The sequence below is a fragment of the Hemiscyllium ocellatum genome, chromosome 25, assembly GCF_020745735.1.
Source record: "Hemiscyllium ocellatum isolate sHemOce1 chromosome 25, sHemOce1.pat.X.cur, whole genome shotgun sequence".
Lineage (NCBI taxonomy): Eukaryota > Metazoa > Chordata > Chondrichthyes > Orectolobiformes > Hemiscylliidae > Hemiscyllium > Hemiscyllium ocellatum.
In genome coordinates this window covers 15,517,803-15,535,495 of record NC_083425.1, presented here as the reverse complement: position 1 = coordinate 15,535,495, position 17,693 = coordinate 15,517,803, and positions in this window count along the sequence as shown.

Below are 17,693 nucleotides of genomic sequence, written 5' to 3'. Positions count from 1 at the left end.
CTATAGGGTGAATTTGCATTTGCAGAATTGTGTTTGCAGATATATTCTACTTTGCTCAAAGAGCACACAATCTGCAGGCAGTCAATCCATGTGATATTTTATAAATTCCTAATTTGGAAATAGAACCTGCCTGACTCAAGGTTGGAATACATATAGACTCTAACCTCACACTTTTCATGCATTGTCTGAGCTGCGATGTCACTTTTTTAAAATTAAAATCTTGAGATGACTTAAGAATGTGACTTGAAAGAAGTTCTGGGATTTACATATTAATGAATTGAAAACTGCAACCCATTCTAAAAGAGGAAAGACTTAACAGCAATCTAGGTTTATTCATTATATCGTATCAACTGCATGACACTATGATCTTGTGCTGTAAATTCTGTGTCTTATGATCCTGTCCCACTAGCTACCTGACGAAGGAGCAGCACTCCAAAAGCTTGTACTTCCAAATAAACCTGTTGGACTATAACCTGGTGTTGTGTGATTTTTAACTATGTGTACAGTGTTTTTAATATTTTATTTCAGCACATGTGAATACACTACACTCCGTCCCTCTCTTCTGAATCACTAATATAGATCGTAAGTAATTGAGGCGAGGGCAGTTCCTTTTGCATTCCACTAGTTACATCTTTCCCATCTGAAAGTGACCTATTAATCCTGATAGTTTGCACACAACAGACAGACAAACTCTCCATCCATAGATGAGCACCTGAAGAGAAAAAAAAGTTACTAACGATAGAGAAGGGTTTGTGAAATGGGCTAGCGGTGTTGCAGTTATAGAGCACTGGAATGAATATAATGGGCTGAAAGGCCTCTTTCAGGGAAATAATAATCATTCGACGATAGTTTTAATCCTCCCATCATAACTAACACAAAGCAATTGGGGAATGGGGAATGTTTTTGAAGATGATTTGACGGCAGAGCATTCTAGGTTTTCTCTAATTCCTTCTAACTTTGTGCGGCACCCATAGACGCCAAAAACTATTCCAACTTCCTCTGAAAATTAAACACAGAATTACAGTTTGCAGTATTTCACTATCACATATCTATAATATAATTAAAGATGTATTTGCGACAAGTTCCTGCTCGAACTCCAGCATCTGTCATTCGTGAATTTTTCTCCTGGGTTTGCATTTGGCTCAGAGATACATTGAGCCCTCCCTCCTGCATCTCCCAGGAAGGTGGCGATGTAACGCTTTGCTTCTCTTAATATTTCGTTCAGATTGGTTGATTCCTCCCACGTGACAGCCTGAATCATCTGGTTTGGTTTGAATGGTGTAAATTGTTTTTTCACTGATCACAATTCTTCCCTCCGCTGGTGGTGTCGAGAATTGAAAAGTATCAGTTTTTTTAAAATTGTAATTCCTAACAAAGTTGTATGCTTTTTCAGAAACAGTGGCTGAAAGTTGTGGGAACAAGTTTGTCTGACTTGTTGACCGGAGATTAAATGAAAGGTTATGCTTCAAATTTTCCGTTCTCTTCCAGCTGTTTGGTCCCCTGCTAATTTTTAAAACTGTGAATATTAAATTCAATGCGATCCCAAAAGGCCTGACCACGTGATAGAAATAAATAACTAACTCAATGCAAAACACTGCAAAATTTGAAATCAGTGAACAGAAACAAGGGAGGTTGGAAACGCATTCCTGAGTAAACAGAGATCAGTCATCAGTCCTTACGAACCTTCCTCAGGTTTTGAATATTGATTATAGAGTCATAGAGATGTACAGCATGGAAACAGATCCTTCAGTCCAAACCGTCCATGCCAACCAGATATCCCAACCCAATCTAGTCCCACCTGCCAGCACCCAGCCCATATCCCTCCAAACCCTTCCTATTCATATACCCATCCAACTGCCTCTTAAATGTTGCAATTGTACCAGCCTCCACCACATCCTCTAGCAGCTCATTCCATACACTCATTGAACTTTTGGAATATGCTGAGTATTTCTTTTGCTAACACATTCAACATATCTGTTTAAAAATGAGTACGGTGTTGATCTACCATCAGTACTGTTTCTAGCTGCCTGTTGTATAAACATTAACTGTTTGGATATCATGAGGATAGCTGGAAATACTTTTGTTTGATTTTGACTGTAAAATTTGAATAAATTCACTCCATCTGCTAAATTGCTCCCAGAAAGCCATAGTTAATAAATTGCAGATGACACCAAAATTATTGGCATAGTGGATAGTGAAGAGTATCTAAGATTACAAAGGGATCTTGATCAATTGGGTCAATGGGCTGAGGAGTGGTGGATGAAGTTTAATTTAGATAAATGTGAGGTATTGCACTTTGGTAAAACAAACAGATGGGACTTAGACTTCAGGAATCCTGAAGAAGGGCTTATGCCCGAAACATTGATTCTCCTGTTCCTTTGATACTGCCTGACCTGCTGCACTTTTCCAGCAACACATTTTTAAGCTCTGATCTCCAGCAGCTGCAGTCCTCACTTTCTCCTAATTAATGGTAGGATCCTGGTAGTGTTGTACAACAAAGAGACCTGGGGTTCAGGTACATAATTCTATGAAGTTTGCATTACAGGTAGACAGTGTTGTTAAGAAGGTGTTTGGCACGCTTTCCTTCATTGCTCAGACCTTTGAGTATAGGAGTTAGGATGTCATGTCGATATTGTACAGGAAGTTAGTGAGGCCTTCTCTGGAGTGCTGTGTGCAGTTCTGGTTGCCCTGCTATAATAAGGATAATATTAAATTAAAGAAGGTTCAGAAGAGATTTACCAGGATGTTGCTGGGAATGGAGGGTTTGAGTTATAAAAATAGTGTGGATTGGCTGGGACCTTTTCATTGGAGCATAGGAGATTGAAGGATGACCTTTTATAGATGTGGATAAAATCATGAGGGACACATAAGGTGAATAGCAAGGATCTTTTCCTCAGATGAGGGAGTTCAACACTAGGGGGCATATTTTTAAGGTGAGAAGAGAAAGTTTTAAAACTGAGAGGCAACGTTTTTACACTGAGAGTGGTTCGCGTGTGGAATGAACTGCCAGTGGAAGTGGGGGATGAAGATACAGTTACAACACTTAAAAAAAACATTTAGCTTAGTACATGAATAGGAAAGGTTTAGAGGAATATGGGCCAAATGCAGGCAAGTGGGATGAATTGATTTTGAGAACATGGTCGCATGGACTAGCTGGAATGATAGGTTTGTTTCCATGCTGTCTGACTCTATATGTCACAGCAGATGTAGGCCATTCAGCCCATAGAGTCTACTCTGCTGTTCAACCAGATCATGACTGATCTGATAATCCTCAACTCTGTTTTCCTCCTTTTTCCCCATAATCCTTGAGTTCCTTCTTGATTAAAAATATGTCTCTCACAACCTTGAAATCCCAGTGTGGTGAAGAATTCCACAGATTCACAGCAATCTGAGAGAAGAAATTCTTCCTCATCTCTCCCTTATTGAGGTTGTACGTTCTGGTCCCAGATGCTCCCATAAGGGGAAACAACCTTTTGGAATAGACCCTGGGATGTCCCCTAAAAATCTTGTACATTTCAATAACATATAGCCTTCATACAAAGTTACTTGGGCCCTTGCACACATACATACAAGTTAAAAAAAATGGTGTTCAATTCAAAGGAAAATTAAAATAAATAGTTTAGAGTCATAGAGTCCTTTGGGAGTCCCTGACTATAAGGTTTCACCTGAGACCACAGTCAGTTAAATAAAATAAAAAATTGCAGATGCGTTCTCCCAGTTTCTCAATCTCCAGCGCGTCTTTTCTGACGATGCCACTGTCCGAAGGAAACCTCAGAAATGCCCACCTTTTTCCTCAACCAAGGAGCCCATAGTCAACAGACGTTCAGCCCACCTCCTGCTTTCTGCCCTCACCCCTTTCTTTCTCTCCCACAGCAATGATAGGGTCCCCATATCCCTTACTGAACCAGTCCATCAGCCTCTACATCAAAAAGATTGTAAGCTGCCATTTCTGTTACCTCCAACACAGTATCCACAACCAAACACAAATTCATCATCTCTCTTCTGTCAGCCATCTACAGGGACCATTCTCTCCAGGGTCACCTTGGTTCACTCCTCCGCCATTCCCAAATACCTCCACATACCCCCACAGCACCTTCCCATTCAGTTGCAAAAGGTGTAACGCTTAGCTGTTTACTTCCTCACGATCCAAGGCGCTAGACGCATCTTCCAGGTGAAACAGTGTACTTCACTCAAGTTACTCTGTTTTTGCTGCTCATAATGTAATCTCCTCTACATTTGGGAGATGAAATGCAGACTTGGTGACTGCTTTGAGGAACACCTACCTTCTGTCCACAAAAAGGTGACAGTTGCCTGACACTTCAGCACACCACCCTGTTCCCTGGCCAACAGCTCTGTCTCAGGCTTGCTGCAGTTCTCCAGCGAAGCACAGTGCAAGCTGGAAGAGCAGCACCTCATTTGCTGCTTTGGGATCCAGCAGCCTTCAGGGCTCAGTGTCGAGTTCAATAACTTTACAGCCTGATTCCATTCTTCCATGTTCTTTACCCACCACACACCTGGTCCTGTTATGACTTGCTTTTAGTGGCAAGAGTGTGGTGCTAGAAAAGCACAGAAAGTTAGGCAGCATTTGAGGAGCAGGAAAATCGACGTTTCGGGTAAAAGCCCTTCATCAGGAAATAGCACACTCACCTATTCTCACCTACTCCCTGGCCTATTTGCACATTATATGGATTGCTTTCCGTGCAGCTCACCCATTCTCTCTCCCACTTAGCTCTTATTATTGATATAGCTTTTCTTCTGTCCTGACTCGCTATCCATAATCATCTTGTTTATTTATCCTTTTCATGTCTTTCTGTGTTTGGGCTGCATCTCCACCTATCTGGTCATTTTCCCCCCACCCCCAACCTACCTCAACACTTGTTCCCAATTGCTAACAGTTCTGATGAAGAATCACCAGACTTGAAACCTTAACTGTCATTTCTTATCCCAGATGCTGCTAGACCTGTTGAGTTTCACCGGCAATTTCCATATTTATAACTATTGGTTAGCTGATTTATTGGACTGTCAAAAGTAATAAATGTAGCAGTTTTAGGCACTTTCAAGTTCTAGGTTCTCTGTTTCTTTCCAATCAGTGCTGCCACGGGGCACTTTTCTTGTTGAGAGAGAGCTTTCTCTGCCTATGTTTAGTGATGTATATTAATTCTGCCCTCTGGCCCACCATAAAAGAGCTCCTTGAAATAGCAGTGTATTTGTAGGTTTCATGGCCATGGAAGTTGTATTTTTCATTCTTGATAAATGTAGGCTTCATCTCCAACCTGTGAAGATTCTCATAATGGTATAAATTAAAGTCACACCTACTGTGTAATGGCCTGACTGACTGGTTCCACAACACTTGGTGGGAATGCTAATTTCAGCTCGGACCGCTCTTGATATAATTGCTATCATTTTATTAAATTTGGGCAAATTGCATGGGTCAGGCAATCTTTGTGGTCAGTTTACATTAGTGTTTTGGCCGTTTTAAAATCATTGCAGTCCATTAAGTTCTCGGGTATTAAGTTGGCCGATGTAGCAGTCCTGGTATCTTATATCATATTGATATTTCCTTGTGAATCAAGAGTGTGGTGCTGGAAAAGCACAGCTAGTCAGGCAGTATCCGAGGAGCAGGAATATTGACATTTTGGGCAAAAGCCCTTCATCAGGAATGATAATTCTGATTCTCATTCCTGTTGAAGGGCTCTTGCCCGAAATGTCGATTTTCCTGCTCCTCAGATGCTGCCTGACCAGCTGTGCTTTTCCAGCATCACACTCTTGGCTCTAATCTCCAGCATCTGCAGTCCTCACTTTCGCCTATTTTCTTGTGAATGCCTTGGGATATTTTATAACACTGATGGTGCTAAATGAATAAAACATTGATTTTGTTGAGACAATACAGTTCATTAAGCTGGTGTTTTGACAAAGCCACCAAATTATTCCCATTTCCCTGGTACTTATTTTCACCATAACCCTGCACATTTTTTCTTTTCAAATATATGCCCAATTGAAACCATTGTCAGTGGCACTTTGCACAAACTCTCCTTTATCACTGACTACATTGTCTTGTTTATCCACTCTCCCAGGAAGAATCAGACTTGTCAATTTTGGCATTGCTTAAAGCCAGAGCAAGCATTAAACTTCATCTCTTACCAGTCACTGCTTATAGCTCAGAAGGAAGCCATATGGCCTGTCATGCCTGTGCTAGCTCTCTGAAGGAGCCTATTGCCACTCCCAGGACATTTTCCCATTGCTGTTCACATTCTTGTTTTATGGATAGTCAAATTTTCTTGAATGTTCCCACTCAACCCCTCTAAAACACCCACAAGGCAGAGCATTCCAGATTACAGCGTGTGGAAAAGTTTTCCCTTATGTTCCCATTGCTGCTTCTGTCAATCTCTGCCACCTTGTTCTTGCTCCTTCCCACTAGTCATGACGATCACTTACTTTCACTTTGGCAATATAACCCACTTCAATTGGTACATCAACACCTCTGCTGTTGGGCCCATCATGCATTTCTCTCTGTCAAGCACCTTGAATTTTTTTCACTGTGTTTAAAGACATTTTAAAAGTGCAGCTGGTGTTTGACCTGTTTTAATTTGACTATGACAACTAACTTCACTAATTTCCCATTCCATACTCCATAAACTTCAACTTACCCAAAATTGTGCTACTTAAATGCTGTCCTATATAAATTTGTTTTCACCCATTAACCATGCTTTCTTCAGTTCATACTGTTTTCTCACAGTTCAATAGAAGCTAAAGTTGTGCCCTGGTCTATAGATGCCTGTGACATTACTCCACCTTATTTTTACAATCTCCTCAAAATTTTTATCCTTTCTGAGTCTCTGCCTCTTTTTATACCCTCTGACTGTGGCCTCTAATACATTGATAACAGACTATTCAGATACCTTTTACTACCTTTCTAAACTTCCGATGTAAAATTCAACATCATTCTTTCCAGCTACATGATATTTGTCTGTTTAACCAGACTTTGTCACCCATTCTAATATCTTTCTTCTCCTGTTTGTGTTCATTCCTTTTATTTGTTTTTGTGAAGCATCCTGATATTGTACCAGATGTTAAAGGCACTGTACAAATATAGTGTGAGGTGATGTAAGGCAGACCAATCACTGGTGTTTCACAGTATGGAAATACTTCACACAACTTTTAGTCTCTAATCACAATTGAGTTGGATGTATTGTTTGGGTGGTGTTTTTAATTTGCATAATATGAATCAAAAACACAAATTCTTGCAGTAATAAATTGCAACAATCTGTTTTGTATACTTTATTATTCCATGTTGGTTTCAGTTATATTGACTACTTGATCTCTTCACATTGTCGAAAGTGGTTTAGAGATAATGTATTAAATAAGTACAGACATGTTTTTCTGTTTGTGGGATATGGGAGTCACTGGCTTGGCCAATGCTTCTTGACCATCCCTAATTGCCCTGGAGAAGATGGTAACGAACTGCAGTCAATGGCGATGTATGTGCTCCCACAGTGCTGTGAGGAAGGGAGCTCCAGGATTTTGACACAGTGTTAGTAAAAGAGCAGTAATAATTGCCATATGAGGATGGTTTGTGACTTTGAGGAGAACTTGTAGATGATGTTCCCATATATCTACTGCCCTTGTCCTTCAAGGTGTTATAGATCCCAGGTTTGAAGATGCTGTCCAAGCAGTCTAAGTGAGATACCATAGTCCATCTTGCAGGTGCATACTGCTGCCACTGTGTGTTGAGCGAAGAAATTGAAAATGGCAGACGTGATGCCAGTCAAGAGGGCTACTTTGCCTGGATGGTGTTGAGCCTCTTGAATATTATTGGAACTGCACTGATCCAACCAACTGGAGAGGGTTCCACCACACTCCTGGCTTATGCCTTGTTGACGGGTTTGGGAATCAGGAAGTGAGTTGCTCACTACAGGATTCCCAGTCACTGTTTTGGCACAGCTGTTCAGTTTCTGGCCATTAGTAAATTCCAGGATGTTGATATTGGAAGACCCAGAGATGGTAATACTTGTTTTTATTTCAAAAATATACTTTATTCATGCATGTATATGCATTGGGGCGCGGAGGCCACCAATTCCACCGAAGAACGTCCCAGATGGTCTCTTTCTTCAAAGACCACAATTTCCCCACCCACTTGGCGATGATGCCCTTCAGCGCATCCCCTCCACTTCCTGCACCTCTGCCCTTGAACCCCACCCCTCCAATCGCAACAAGGACCGAACCCCCACCCCCGGTCCTCCCTGTAACCCTTGGTTCCCTTATTAATCAACTAATCAACTTATTGTGTCAGTGTCTTAAATACGTTTAAATGACTCGGCCTTCATAGCTCTCTGCAGCAGTGAGTTCTACAGATTAATGTCCTCTGACTGAAGAAATTCCCCCTCATCTCAATTCTAAAAGCTTCAGCCTTCGCTCTGAGACTGTGCCTTCAGTCACCAGTCTTTAGATTAGATTAGATTACTTACAGTGTGGAAACAGGCCCTTCGGCTCAACTAGTCCACACCAACCCGCCGAAGCGCAACCCACCCATACCCCTACATTTACCCCTTACCTAACACTACGGGCAATTTAGCATGGCCAATTCACCTGACCCGCACATCTTTGGATTGTGGGAGGAAACCGGAGCACCCGGAGGAAACCCACGCAGACACGGGGAGAATGTGCAAACTCCACACAGTCAGTCGCCTGAGTCGGGAATTGAACCTGAGTCTCAGGCGCTGTGAGACAGCAGTGCTAACCACTGTGCCCCGTGCGGCCCACAATCTCTTCTACAAGTGAAAACATCTTCTCCATGTCCAATCAGAGCAACCGCCATCCTTCGAAACCCCATTGGGTACAGAGCCAGAGTCCTCATTTGACAAGCCATTCCTGAGATCAATTTTGTAAACCTCTTCTGGACACCCTCCAAGACCAGCACATTATTCCTTAAGTTGCGGAGCCGCAACCTGCTCACAATATTTGAAATGCAGTCTGGCCAGGGTGTTATACAGGCTGAGCAGTACATACCTTCTCTTGTATTCCAGCGATCTTGAAATGAATGCTAGCACCAGGCATTGGTGCTGCCAGTGGGAAACAGCCCTGGTGATGGCACTCTATTACTCTCTCATTCACTGCACCTGCTGTCTCCCCGATCTATCAACATGGGGCCGGGAAAATCTGCAAATTGGACCCTTTTGTGTCAAACTGTTTATAGAACAGTACAGCACAGGAACAGGCCCTTCAGCCCACAATATCTGTGGCGACCTTGATGCTGTTCTAAATGAATCCATCTGCCTGCACTTCTCCCTATGCCTCTATTCCCTGACCGTTCGTTTGTCTGTCTGTATGCTTCTTGAATTTTGCTATTGTATCTGCTTCCACTGACAGTGGGTTCCAGGCACCTCAATCGCTGTGTAAAAAATAATTTGCTCACACATCCCCTTTAAACCTTACCATCTTACCTTAAGCTTCCGCAATTTCCCCTTCCACATGGTGAACAATGCCCTCCAGCACATCTCCTTGATTTGCCGCACCTCCACCCTTGAATCCCACTCCTCCACTCGCAACAAGGATAGAACCGTCCCAGTCCTCACCTTCCACCCTACAAACATTTGGATACTTTGCATCATCCTCTGCTATTTCCGCCACTTACAAACAAACCACACCCCTATCTGTGTTCTGGAGAGATCATTCCTTCTGCGACTCCCTTGTTAGGTACACGCCCCCGCCCCCTACCCTCCACTCTCGGCATCTTCCCCTGCCACTGCAAGAAATGCAAAACCTATGCCCACACTCCGTCCAAAGCCCCAAAGGAGCGTTCCACATCCAATAGATTTACCTGTACATCCACACTCGTCATCTACTGTATCCGTTGGTCTCAATGTGGTCTCCTGTACATCAGGGGGTTGGGGTTGGGGCCGGTGGGCGGAATAGGACACCAAATTGCTTAACGTTTCAGAGAACATCTCTGGGACACATGCACTAAACATGTGTTGGGTCGCCTCTATCGCCAAACTCGAACAAGCCAACGCCCGGAGGAAAAATACCTCATCTTCCGCCTTGGGACCCTCCAACCACACGGGATTAAAGTGGATTTCACCAGTTTCCCAATTTTGTCTCCCCCACCTTATCTCAGATCCAACCTTCCAACTCAGCACCGCCTTCTTGAACTGTCCTACCTGTCCATCTTCCTTCCCACCTATCTGCTCCACCCTCCTCTCTGACCTATCACCTTCACCCCCACATTCATTTACCTATCGCAAGCCCAACTGCCTCTTCCCAACCCCATTCCCTCCCATTTATCTCACCCCCCCCCACCCTTGGGACATCCCCTTATTCCTGATTAAGAGCTTATGCTCGAAACATCTATTCTCCTGCTCCTCAAATGCTGCCTGACCGGCTGTGCTTTTCCAGCACCACACTCTTCGACTCTTCAGCCTAAGCTCCCTAGTATTTGATGTTTTAACCCTGAGAAAGAAACCCCAACTATCCATCTAATCTGCGCCCCTCATAGTTTTATATACTTCCATCAGGTCACCCCTCATCCTCCGACGCTTTGGTGAAAACAGTCCAAGTTTGTCAACCTCTCCTTTTCGCTAATACACTCCAGTCAAGGCAACATCTTGGTAAACCTCTTGTGTACCCTCTCCAAAACCTCTACATCCTGTTGTGTGGCCTAACCAAAGTCTTGTACAGTTGCAACATGACTTGCCAACATTTTTACTCAATGCCCGATTGATGAAGGCAAGCATGGCATATGCCTTCTTTAGCATCTTATCCACTATTTAGGGAGTTATGGACTTGCACCTCAAGATCCCTCTGTATAACAATGCTCCTAAGGGTCCTGCTATTTACCGTATACTTATCTCTTGGATTTGAGCTCCCAAAATGCATATCTCCCACTGGTCCGGATTGAACTTCATCTGCCATTTCTCCACCCAATTCTCCAGATGATCTATATCTGCTACATCATTTGATATTCTTCCTCATTATTCATAACTTAATTCTCATGTAATTTGTAAACTTATTAATCAGATAACCGATATTTTCATCCAAACCATTTATATATATAACAAACAACAGTTGCCTCAGCACTGATCCTTTCACAACACCACTGGTCACGGACCTCCAGTCTGTAAAACACCTCCTCCTTAATATCACCTCCTCCTTAATATCGTCATAATTTAGAGTATCAACAAACCCTTCTCTGAACTTCCCTTCAGCCATGTCTTTCCCCTTAGTGAATGCAAAGTCTTCATGAAGGGCCTCACCCACCTCCTCTGGCTCCACCCATAAATTCACTCCTTTGTCATTGAGTGGACCTACCCTTTCCCTAATTATCCCTTCTCCTTATAAAATATTTTGGGATTCTCCTTAATTTTTGTGAAGAACATTTCATGACCCTTCTAGTCCTCCTAATTTATTTTTTATGTTCTTTTCTCCTTCTATTTCTGTTTCTTCAATGTTACACCTGCTTCCTTTTAAACTTACAACATCTCTTGTCATCCAAGTTTCCTGAATCTTGCTATCCTTATCTTTCATCCTCACAGGAACAGGCTGGTCCTGAATTCTGGTCAACTGGCTTTTGAAAGGCTCCCATGCAATAGATGTGGATTAACTTTCAAACAGCTTCCCCTCAAACTACTTTTCCTTTCCAGCCTAATACTGTTGAAATTGGCCTTCCCCCAATTTCCAGACTGGTCTTTTCCTTATCCATAACTAGCTTAAAAATTATGGAATTATGATCATTGTTCCCAAAATGCTCCCCCACTGAAACTTAGATCACCAAGCGAGAATCCTTCCACAATATAAGGTCCCTTCCCTCGTTGGATATCTACGTACACATTGTTCCAGAATTTCTTCTGGATACACAAAACTAATTATGTCCTAAGGGTGTCCCAGTGAGTACTGGGGAAATTAAAACCATCCAGTACAGTAACTCTGTTGTTTTTATGTTTTTTCATGATTCTGCTTACATACTTGTTCCTCTAATTCCTGCAGGCTATTGGAAGTCCTATAGTATAATCCTATTACAGAGATTGCAGCTTTCATATTCCTAAATTCAACCCATATTGCCTCAGTGGATGAGCCTCCAAGATATTTTCTCTTAATATAGCGGTGACATTCTCCTTAATCATTGATGTAACTTCTTCACTCTTTTTTCCTCCCTCTCTATCACTCCTGAAACATCGAAACTCTGGGATGTTGAGCTACCAGTTCTAACGATTTTTTAATCAAGTTTTTGTCATGGCTACCACGTCGTTGTCCTATGTGCTAATCTTGTCTCTAAGCTCATCTACTTTATCTGTTAAACTCTTGCATTAAAACAACACTGCAGATTGCCAGTCCACACGGTTCATTAATCTGGACCTGCCTGTTTTTCCTAATACATTTGATTCAGCCCCTCTCTTCAAATACGCCACATGCTACCTAGTTCTGTCATTCCCACCAGTCTGCCACACTGGCTTAAACCCTCTGGTGTAGCACTAACAAACCTTCTTGCAAGGATATTTGTGCCCTTCCAGTTGAGGTGCAGCTGTGTTAGTCAATAGCCGTGTTTTACGAAGCTGTGACTTTGTGACATCCAACCCACTACTTATCCTAACGATTTTTGTGTGCACAGCTTCAAATAGAGTCATAGAGATGTACAGCACGGAAACAGACCCTTTGATCAAACTTGTCCAGGCCGACCAGATATCCTAACCGAATCTAGTCCCATTTGTCGACATTTGGCCTATATCCCTCTAAACATTTCCTATTTGTATACCCATCCAGATGCCTTTCAAATGCTGTAATGTACCAGCCTCCACCATTTCCTCTGGCAGCTCATTCCATACACGTACCACCCTCTGCGTGGAAAAGTTGCCCCTTAGGTCTCTTGCCCCTCTCCTCTAAACCTATGCTGTCTAATTCTGGACTCTCCCATCCCAGGCAAACAACCTTGTCTATTTATCCTATTCATGTCCCTCATGATTTTATAAACCTCTGTAAGGTCACCCCTCAGCCTCCGATGCTCTGGGGAAAACAGCCCCAGCCTATTCAGCCCATTCAAATGTGAGATATTGCACTGTTTAGAATTAAGGGAAGAAACAAAACCCCAAACATGGCATCCACTGTTGTCACCAGGTAGGGAGTAATGGATGAATTTCATGTTTTGGATGTCCATGCGGCAGTTTACATTGCAAAGACCTTCAGTTGGACACAGTTTTCATCAGCAAGAAGTTTTGGCTTTTAAACTTTTCAGGAGAATGTCTGTTTGAATTTACACAAGTTCTTTGGAAAAGCCAACTATTCTGTTGATGAGCTGCAGTGCCCTTTTGGATAGTTTTAAACCATTTCACCAAGTGTCACACAGCTTCAATGAATTGAATGAAAGGTGTGTGGCTGACATCCAAGGAGTTGGAAGGTAAGGCCTGTGGCCTCAAAGGGGAAGTTATTCTTGCCTCTTATGAGACCCAGGTGGCAGGACGGAATCAAGGAACCAGAAGCCTCATGCCAGTGAATGGGGATGGCAACTTTATTGATTCACGCCAGAGAGACAGATGGGTCTGACTAACATGAGGCCTGAGGGTTGGCTCCTGGTCAGATGTTACCAGTGAAGAAGAGAATGACAACTAGGCTTTACTCTGAGGCATTGGTCTATTGACGACAGAGATTATAGCCCATTGCAACTGAAAACCAATGGAAAAGGAGCCTCGGGTTGAAAAGGAAAAGGGCCACCAACATGTGTGTCATGCTGTAACAGAATTTCCAAATACTATCAGTCAACTCTCATGACCTGCCACTGGCTGTCAAGGACACCATGTCCCTGAATGTTTTTCTGTAACCATCTTTTTCCAAAGCGCAGCAGAAGATTCTTCAGAATCTCAGCCACAGCTAGCTGCAACAAGACAGTGACCAGTGCGCTCTTTACTTGCTGTGAACTTCATTGTGGATTTGTGATCTTGATTGCAATGGATGACCGGTATTGCTGCATAACAGGACTCCTACAGGTGCTGGGTGCAATGGACTACACCCAAATCACCATAAAGGCATCAGTTCTTCAATCTCATACCTTTGTGGATCGGAACCTAGGAAATTGGAGCAAGAGTAGGCAAAAACATGTACCACCATTTAACTAGACCATTGCTAAATAGGAAATCTTTCCACACTGTGAATGGCGGGTGGTGTGTGATACATTAAAGTCTCCAGCAAGTACAGACGTATGAACACACAAAATAGAAGCAGAATTAAACCATTCGTTTCCTCAAGCATGCTTCACCATTCAGTAAGATCTAGCAAAACTGTTTGTGTTTTAAATTCCATATTCTCAACTATTGATGATTTTTTTTGATTTCCTTGCCTAAGACAAATCTCTGTCTTGAAAATGTTCAGTGATCCCACTTCTGCTATCTTCTGAGGCACAGCCATCCAAAGTCATTCAACACTCTGAGAGAAGAAAGTTATACTCATCTTACTTAGAGTCATAGAGTCATAAAGATGAACAGCATGGAAACAGACCCTTCAGTCCAACTCGTCCATGCCGACCAGATATCCCAATCCAATCTAGTCCCACCTACCAGCACCAGGCTCATATCCCTCCAACCACTTCCTATTCATATACCCATCCAAATGCCTCTTAAATGTTGCAATTGTACCAGCCTCCACCACGTCCTCTGGCAGCTCATTCCATGAACGTACCACCCTCTGCGTGAAAAGGTTGCACCTTCGGTCTCTTTTATATCTTTCCCCTCTCACCCTAAACCTATGTTCTCTAGTTCTGGACTCCCCGATCCCAGGGCAAAGACTATTTCTATTTATCCTATCCATGCCCCTCATAATTTTGTAAACCTCTATAAGGTCACCCCTCAGCCTCCGACGCTCCAGGAAAACAGGCCCAGCCTGTTCAGCCTCTCCCTGTAGCTCAGATCCTCCAATTCTGGCAACATCCTTGTAAATCTTTTCTGAACCCTTTCAAGTTTCACAACATCTTTCCGATAGGAAGGAGACCAATATTCCAATAGTGGCCTAACCAATGTCCTGTACAGCCGCAACATGACCTCCCAACGCCTGTACTCAATACTCTGACCAAAAAAGGAAAGCATACCAAACGCCTTCTTCACTATCCTATCTACCTGCGACTCCACTTTCAAGGTGCTATGAACCTGCACTCCAAGGTGTCTTTGTTCAGCAACATTCCCTAGGACCTTACCATTAAGTGTATAAGTCCTGCTAAAATTTGCTTTCCCAAAATGCAGCACCTCGCATTTATCTGAATTGAACTCCATCTGCCACTTCTCAGCCCATTGGCCCATCTGGTCCAGATCCTGTTGTAATCGGAGGTAACCCTCTTCACTGTCCACTACACCTCAAATTTTGGTGTCATCTGCAAACTTACTAACTGTACCTCTTATGCTCGAATCCAAATCATTTATGTAAATGACAAAAAATAGAGGGCCCAGCACCGATCCTTGTGGCACTCCAGTGGTCACAGGCCTCCAGTCTGAAAAACAACCCTCCACCACCACCCTCTGTCTTCTACCTTTGAGCCAGTTCTGTATCCAAATGGCTAGTTCTCCCTGTATTCCATGAGATCTAACCTTGCTAATCAGTCTCCCATGGGGAACCTTGTCAAACGCCTCACTGAAGTCCATATAGATCACATCTATTGCTCTGCCCTCATCAATCTTCTTTGTTACTTCTTCAAAAAACTCAATCAAGTTTGTGAGACATGATTTCCCATGCACAAAGCCATGTTGACTATCCCTAATCAGTCCTTGCCTTTCCAAATACATGTACATCCTGTCCCTCAGGATTCCCTCCAACAACTTGCCCATCACCGAGGTCAGGCTCACCGGACTATAGTTCCCTGGCTTGTCTTTACCGCCCTTCTTAAACAATGGCAGCACGTTAGACAACCTTCGGTCTTCCGGCACCTCACCTGTGACTATAGATGATACAAATATCTCAGCAAGAGGCCCAGCAATCACTTCTCTAGCTTCCCACAGAGTTCTCAGGTACATCTGATCAGGTCCTGGGGATTTATCCACTTTTAACCATTTCAAGACATCCAGCACTTCCTCCTCTGTAATCTGGACATTTTGCAAGATGTCACCATCTATTTCCCTACAGTCTATATCTTCCATATCCTTTTCTACAGTAAATCATATCAGTTGCATGACACAATGATCTTGTGCTATAAGTTCTGTGTCTTATGATCCCGAGTTCAATTCCCGCCTCAGGCGACTGTTTGCACATTCTCCCCGTGTCTGCGTGGGTTTCCTCCGGGTGCTCCGGTTTCCTCCCACAGTCCAAAGATGTGCGGGTCAGGTGAATTGACCGTGTTAAATTGCCGTAGTGTTAGGTGCAGGGGTCAATGTAGGGGAATGGGTCTGGGTGGGTGCACTTCGGTGGGTTGGTGTGGACTTGTTGGGCCAAAGGGCCTGTTTCCACATTGTAAGTAATCTAATCTAATGTGTCTCAGTAGCTACCTGATGAAGGAGCAGTACTCCAAAAGCTAGGACTTCCAAATAAACCTGAAGAGAGAATATAGAAAGTTAGGCAGGAATTTAAAAAGGAGTTCCTCGAGGGTAGTAATGTCTGGATTACTCCCGGTGCTATGAGCTAGCGAGGGCTGGAATAGGAGAATAGAGCAGATGAATGCATTGCTGAGGAGCTGGTGCAGGGGAGAAGGGTTCACATTTTTGGATCATGCAAATCTCTTCTGGGGTAGAACTAACCTGTACAAGAAGGATAGATTGCACCTGAATTGGAAGGGGACTATTGTACTGGCAGGGAGATCTGCTAGAGCTGCTCGGGATGATCTAAACTAGTAAGTGGGGGAAGGGGGACCCAGGGAAAGAGTGAGGAAAGAGATCAATCTGAGACTGGTACAGTTGGGAAAAGGAGCAAATCGAACAGTCAGGGCAGGCAGGAACAACGCAGTGAACAAGGTAGGACTGATAAATTAAACTGCATTTACTTCAATGCAAGAAGCCTAACAGGTAAGACAGATGAACTCAGAGCATGGTAAGGAACTGGGATATCATAGCGATCACAGAAACGTTGCTCAGGGATGGACAGGACTGGCAGCTTAACGTTCCAGGATACAAATGCTGCAGGAAGGACAAAAGGAGGCAAGTAAGGAGGGGGAGTGGCATTTTTGATAAGGGATAGCATTCAGCTGTACCGCTATCCAGGGAGGTTATTTGGGTTGAACTGAGAAATAAGAAAGGGATGATTGCCTTTTTGGGATTGTACTATTGACCCCCTAATAATCAGCAGGAAATTGAGAACCAAATTTGTAAGGCAATCTCCGTTACCTGTAAGAATAATAGGGTGGTTATAGTAGGGGATTTTAACTTTCCAAATGTAGAATGGGACTGCCATAATAGTAAGGGTTTAGATGGGGAGGAATTTGTTAAGTGTGTACAAGACAATTTTCTGATTCAGTATGTGGATGTACTGATGAGAGAAGGTGGTTTGTCTATGGAATGAGCTGCCAGAACAAATGGTGGAGACTGGTACAATTACAGCATTTAAAAGGCGCCTGGATGGATCTATGAATAGGAAGGGTTTAGAGGGATATGGCCCAAGTGCTGACAAATGGGATTAGATTAGGTTGGGTTATCTGGTTGACATGGATGTGTCGGACTGAAGGGAGTTTTACATCTCTATGACTGCATCAACTTATAACTTGAGTTAGTGAGATTGGGAAAAGAAAGGTGCCTCTGAAG